The sequence below is a fragment of the Prionailurus bengalensis genome, chromosome C1, assembly GCF_016509475.1.
Source record: "Prionailurus bengalensis isolate Pbe53 chromosome C1, Fcat_Pben_1.1_paternal_pri, whole genome shotgun sequence".
In the NCBI taxonomy this organism is placed as follows: domain Eukaryota; kingdom Metazoa; phylum Chordata; class Mammalia; order Carnivora; family Felidae; genus Prionailurus; species Prionailurus bengalensis.
The window spans coordinates 120,912,798-120,918,811 of record NC_057345.1 but is presented as its reverse complement, the minus strand read 5'-3'; positions in this window follow the sequence as shown (position 1 = coordinate 120,918,811).

Sequence of the window (6,014 nt, the reverse complement as noted above, 5' to 3'; positions counted from 1 at the left end):
ATGAATGCAGTTAGTATTTCAATCCAAATTTCCTGTATAAAATACAGAAACTCTTCCATGAGATGCTTCCATGAGATAGGTGCAAGTTTAATCGAGCTTACTCAAAAGTGATTGCATGAATATGAGAGTTGCAGTTCTCACGGCCCTCGTTTTCTCATCCTGATAGAAATTCTAGTCCTCAGCTCAAGGGCTTTGCCACAGTCTGGGGTTTTAATTGGTTATCCCTATTCCTAGCTAACTCTGCTTTAATTCTGCTCCATGTGCATGAATAATAATGACAGTTGTCACTTAATAAAAGCTAAGCATCAAGCTAAATGTGCTTGACATATAAAACCTCACTGACTCCTCGCACAACTCCATGGGATAATTGCTATTATTACACGTCTTCTACAGATAAAGAAATTGAGGCTATAAAAGGGTAAATATTTTCCCCAAGTCACGTAGCCAGTAAATGAAAGAGCTAAGATTCAAGCTTATGTTTGTCTTATGCCAAACCTGAATCCTTAACCAGTAAATTTAATTTTTCTCGTGGAATCAAACATTTAGCATTCTATGCTTTCCAAAGTAAATGGGGGGGGGGCATATGTGTATAATTTACATATGATGTATTATTATTATACATTGCAATCATATATACTATGTAATATATAGTATATATTATTTTAAGTATATACATATTACATATTGTTATATGTTCATATATATATGCTACTGCTTCAGACCAAATCTATTACTCCTTAGTAATACTTAGTAATACTTAGCAATTACTCCTTAGTAAACACCTTACCACTCTACCCTCAATGAATACATCAATTCTCCAGTGTACAGGTCTTCTTCCTGTAATTAATCAGTAAATCTTACCAGTTCTATCCTCCAAATATACCCTTGATCCATTTTTCCAGTTTTTCTGTTATTAATTTCTTCAACATAATTGAAATCAATGTAGTGAGTACCTACTATGTGCTGGGCAGAGTTCTGGAAACCAGGGATATCTCTGTCCTTGAGTAACTCACAGTGTACAAAACAAGAAAGATATTTAAGAGGACACATCACCATCCAGTGCAAAAGGAGTATCAGTAGAAGTGGTCCCAAGGTGGGGGAGTGACGGGCCCTGGCCTGGGAATTTTGGAGGAGCCCCCCGGGGCGGGGCGGGGAGGGCTGCACTGAAGCTTGAGTCTTGGGGGACAATGGGAAGGGGGTTGACAGCTTGGGAAGACTGAACGAAGGCAGGGAAGGATTGGAGGGGGTGCCAAGCAACAGAGGCCATATGGGGGCAGGAAGCAAGCATGGTGAAGTCCAGTCACTTTGTTCCCAGAGTACTGAGAACAAACAGCCACTAGCTGGTCTCGATTCTCTCCCTCATCCAAGTCCGTCTGAACACGGCTAACAAATGAGTTCTCCAGAAGCGTAGATTGATCACCCGCCCACCCCTGCACCTTTCTCAAGAGCCTATATCGTCATAAATTATCAAATTATCCCTTGACTGCTGCCTCTTACCTAATGGCCTTATGTGTGATCTGCTCCCACATACCTTCAGTACTACTTACCCAAGTCCCCCCAAAACTTGGGATGAGGCTACATCCTTGCCGGAAGTAGGTTCAACCTCACCTTACACCTGTTATGCTACCCCCAACCAAATTCTATGCGTGCTTAGGACTCAGTTCCTATGCCACCTATCCTTGGCCCTCCCTTACCTGCTCCCTCTGCCTAAACTGCTGGGCAACTGGCATCGCAGCAGACTCAGAATTGTACACCTTCTTCCCATTTAGTCCATCTTTCCATCTGCCCACAGGTACTCAAGTAGTGATCCACTCCACCTGCTTCACTCATTCAAGGGGTACCTGTGGGTCATCTATTCTATGTAATTCTTCTCAAACGAAATGTTCCCTACGAACTTCATTTTCTCTTTCTCCCTGCTTCTCCTCACCACCTGTCCTCCAACCTTGTTTTCTTCTCGTTGTTTTCTATGTATTCTATACAACACATCCCAAGCTGGAAATTTCAGAAACATCCCCCACTCCTTCCTCTCTCTTAACACAAACATCCAATCTGACCACTCAGTTATGTCAATTCTTTCTCAGAAAACATATCTAAACTTACTCTTTTGTAGCCCCATGACCTTCATAATGTCCCTACTGAACCATTGAACAGACACCCGATTTACTGTCTAACTGCTATTCCCCCCATTCCTGTCAGAGGTCTTTTCAAAATAGGTGTCAAACGCATCAAGGACCTACTTAACTCCAGGCGCTGTGCTGGGCATTGGAAGTCTAACTTGGAAGTCTTTGACTTCCACCAACAGTATGAGTATTTTTAGGGTGGGAGCTTTGGCTAATTTAACTTTATATCGCCATCCCCTAGCCAATTACCTGGCACCTCCTCATTGATTAACAGGCAATAGTTTGAAAGAATGGGTGAATGAATGGAAAGTTCTAGGTCGGGGAGGGGTCTCTAAAGATGAATGAAATAACAGCCCTGTTGATGTAGGAAACAAAGGCAGAAGAAGAAAATTAAATTCCTTGCAATTTATAGCCCATTGACAAGTCCTTGAAACAGGCTTCCTCTGGGAGCTCAGTTTGCTATACGATGACACTTTGCTAAGGGCAAAAGGCATCCTTAGCTTAACATTATCCTGACCCCTCCCACTCCGAATCCTATAAGTCTACTCTAACATATAAAAATTCCTTTGGAAACTTTCTTTATCTCGACCCCTCCCAAGATGTAGGTTGGCAATCATACTCCAAGTATACGGCCCACTGATACACATCTGAAGGGTCTCATGACTGAGTTTTTACGAGACAGTAATAAATGACCTTTTCCTAACAATAGCTAGCCCCTCGAGGTCCAGGGAACCTTGTTTCCAAATTACCTTCGAGATTTATGCTATCCCTAACCCCTTCCCAACCTGAAGGTATATAATCAGTCACTCTTCACAATCCCAGAGCAGCTCTTTCTGCCCACAGGTCCTGTCCCCGTGCTTTAATAAAACCACCTTTTTGCACCGAAGACGTCTCAAGAATTCTTTCTTGGCCGTCAGCTCTGAACCCCAGCACTTCAAACCACATCACTGTTTTCAAGAAAGCGAGCATTTAAGACGCAGACAAAAAAAATGTAATACGGGCAAATAATGTGACAAATTGCATAAAATCCGTGCGTGAAGAGTCAGACCTACAATTTTCACTGTGGCAGAGTAGGTAAAGTAGAAAGCGGGGATGGAGCGGGTGTTTTCCTCATTATCTACATTTCCTAAAATGCATCCATTGTCAAAGATGTTTGTGGGAATAAGTTGACCTGATGGTTGCTAACATTACTAGGGCTGTTGTTCGAATCCCAACACTACTACCCTGGGAAAGTGTGGGGTGAGACAGCCTGGGAAGAAGGGAGAGATGCTGAGCCTTGCACTTGCGAAATAACAAACCGGTAAAAACGCCGCGCTGAGGACTACAGTGTGGACATACCAGCTTCTGGCTGATAGCCACTCCCCTCTTTACGTCTCCACACAGATTGTTTAGGAAGCAGTCGACATCATATTTCAGAAAACTCTCTGCGTGCAATATTGTATCTTGATTAGGATCCTGGTACACAAGAAGGACAGTAGCGGAGAAACTGGTGTCTTCCGGAAAAAGTTTTGCTAATGATAACTAGTTTAGAGTTCATAGTAATTTACCAAAGTTGATGTCTTGATTTGGACATCTGTTTCATGGCTGAGTTGTGGAAGTTAGGGCAAACTGGATGGAGGACAGTATTTCTGCAATGTTTTTGTAAATCTAAAATCATGCCAAATAAAAGTGTATTAAAAATAAATCCCAGTTCTGAAGTCTTACCTCCATAACATAGGGAAAAGCAAGGATCAGTCTGTGATTCAATCATTAGCCTGGAGGACTTAGGGGGACAGTGGTTGAAGAAGTTGTCTTTTTTGAAGTTCTCTCCATCCCCCATTCAAGCCTCACCCCCCAGACCCAGCCCAGCTCTGGACTCCCCCTTGCACAGCTGCTCCTGTGGTCCTGTATTGTTATTTAATGACATGTGAAGGCTGTCTTTGCCAGCCTTTTCTCTGACCCCAGATCTTTGCTTGTCTAACTCTGTTTCTATAAAAATACCTCCTACACTGAGGAGCATGCTGCCCTGCTCTCATCCATCTGTCTCCATTATACTAATCATCTTTTTTTAATGTCTTCCCAGATTTTAGCTCCATGTAAGTTACCTTGTTCACTCACTTGTTTACCTGATTAATATCTCTCTCTAAGCAGCAAGCTCCCTGGAAACAGGAACCTTGACTGTCTTGTTCACTGCCTGACCCCTGGAGCCCAAAATAGCACTTCGCACAGAGTAGATATTTTTTTTAAGTCCTAAATGAATATAGTTCTTGCAAGAAAGGTTTCTCTCTACCTTCTAGAAGCACTGCACCAATAATTGAAGAATTGTAGCAATGCTCCCTGAAATCATCTCTCCTTTTCAGATCCATCAGTTCGTGAAAGAAGACATTTCTTAAGCACCTGCCACCTGCTTAGTACAATCCAGAGAACCAGAGTCAAGACATCTGAAGGCAACATCCCCACTTATTTACAATAACATAGCACTTTTTAACTTCCTACACACTATAGAGAGGTTAACCCATAGCAAGTAGCATTTGAAAGTTCCTGGAAAATTACTTCAAGAGTCTTAATATGGTGGCTGGAGAGAGAGGCTCACTTATTTCTTTTTCAAATTCTAAGAAGTTTGTGAAATAGACGGTTTTCTTTCCCCCAGTGAAGTGAGACTTTTTAAAATTATTTGAATGGAAAGAAATTACACACAAATCTGCTTGTTATTATATAAACACTTGACTAAGATTTAAGGATCTCAAATTGTTACTGGACCAAAGTGGGTCTGCTCTTTGGTGAGCTATAGACAGAAACTGCACCAGGTGATTGATTGCCTCACAATGTTTGTTACTTTATTTGTCCCATAATTTCCAAAGCTGACTCCCTGAACAAGGGAAAGTAGGCTCCTTTTATTAGGGCTTGGGATGCTGTTCGGAGGGGAATTTCAACACTATACTGAGGTTGAGGTTAACTGTTGGTCACTTTGTAATTCATATGTGCAGGTGTCATCCTCAAATGTTTCTTTTTCTGTTCCAGCAGTTCATTAGTTAGTTTCTAGTTTCAGCAGTTCATTAGTTAGTTTCTAGAAGCTAAGCCCAAGCTTCTAGGCGTGCCTTGAGTTCAGGAGGTCAGCCCTGAGGTCCCGGGGTCAGTCTTGAGTTCAAAGGATCAATTCCAAGTTCAGGGGGTCAAGGGGTCTCACAGGTGACAAAATACAATTGAAGGAACAGGTTGGGGGAAGTGTGATCCATATAAATATTTAAATATTTAAATAATACTTAAAAGCAGCATCCCCGTTCCCTGCTGCTAGTGCAGTACATGTGTGCAGAGAGTATGGAATCAGAGTCCATTTCCAACCCCATGCCCAGATGAGGGTGCTGCACTGCCATGTGCCTTCCCCCCCGACGGCATAGTTTACCACGGCTGTTTAATCTTCTACCCTCTCCATATGTCAACTCCATAAGTTCCAAGAAGGTGAGCTGTGTGCATCTTACCCAGCATTCTATTCCCAGAACTGAGCACACACCTATCTCATACTCCTAACATAAATATGCTCAAAAAATAATTGCTAAATGAGCAAATAATTGATTAATGAATACATTCTGGGGGAGGAGACATTTGCCATGGGGAGCTCAGGCAAGACAGTTTTAAAGAGTTAAGTAAACATATACTGAATAGATACTAAGATAGGCTCTAACAGTGAGGGACAAAAGAAATTTCAGAGGCACGTGTGATTAATTGCCACCTCCCCAAACTCTCACAGATGTTTTCTGAGATCTGAGCTAATGATACTGATTTATTTGCTAGACCTGGTCTTAGAAATTCACTGTTGAAAGTCTGGACTTTGAACTGCAAAGAGAGTGCAGATTTATTAAGGCAAAAGTCACAAGGTTATATAACTTGTTTCAAAGAATTATGATTACTACCACA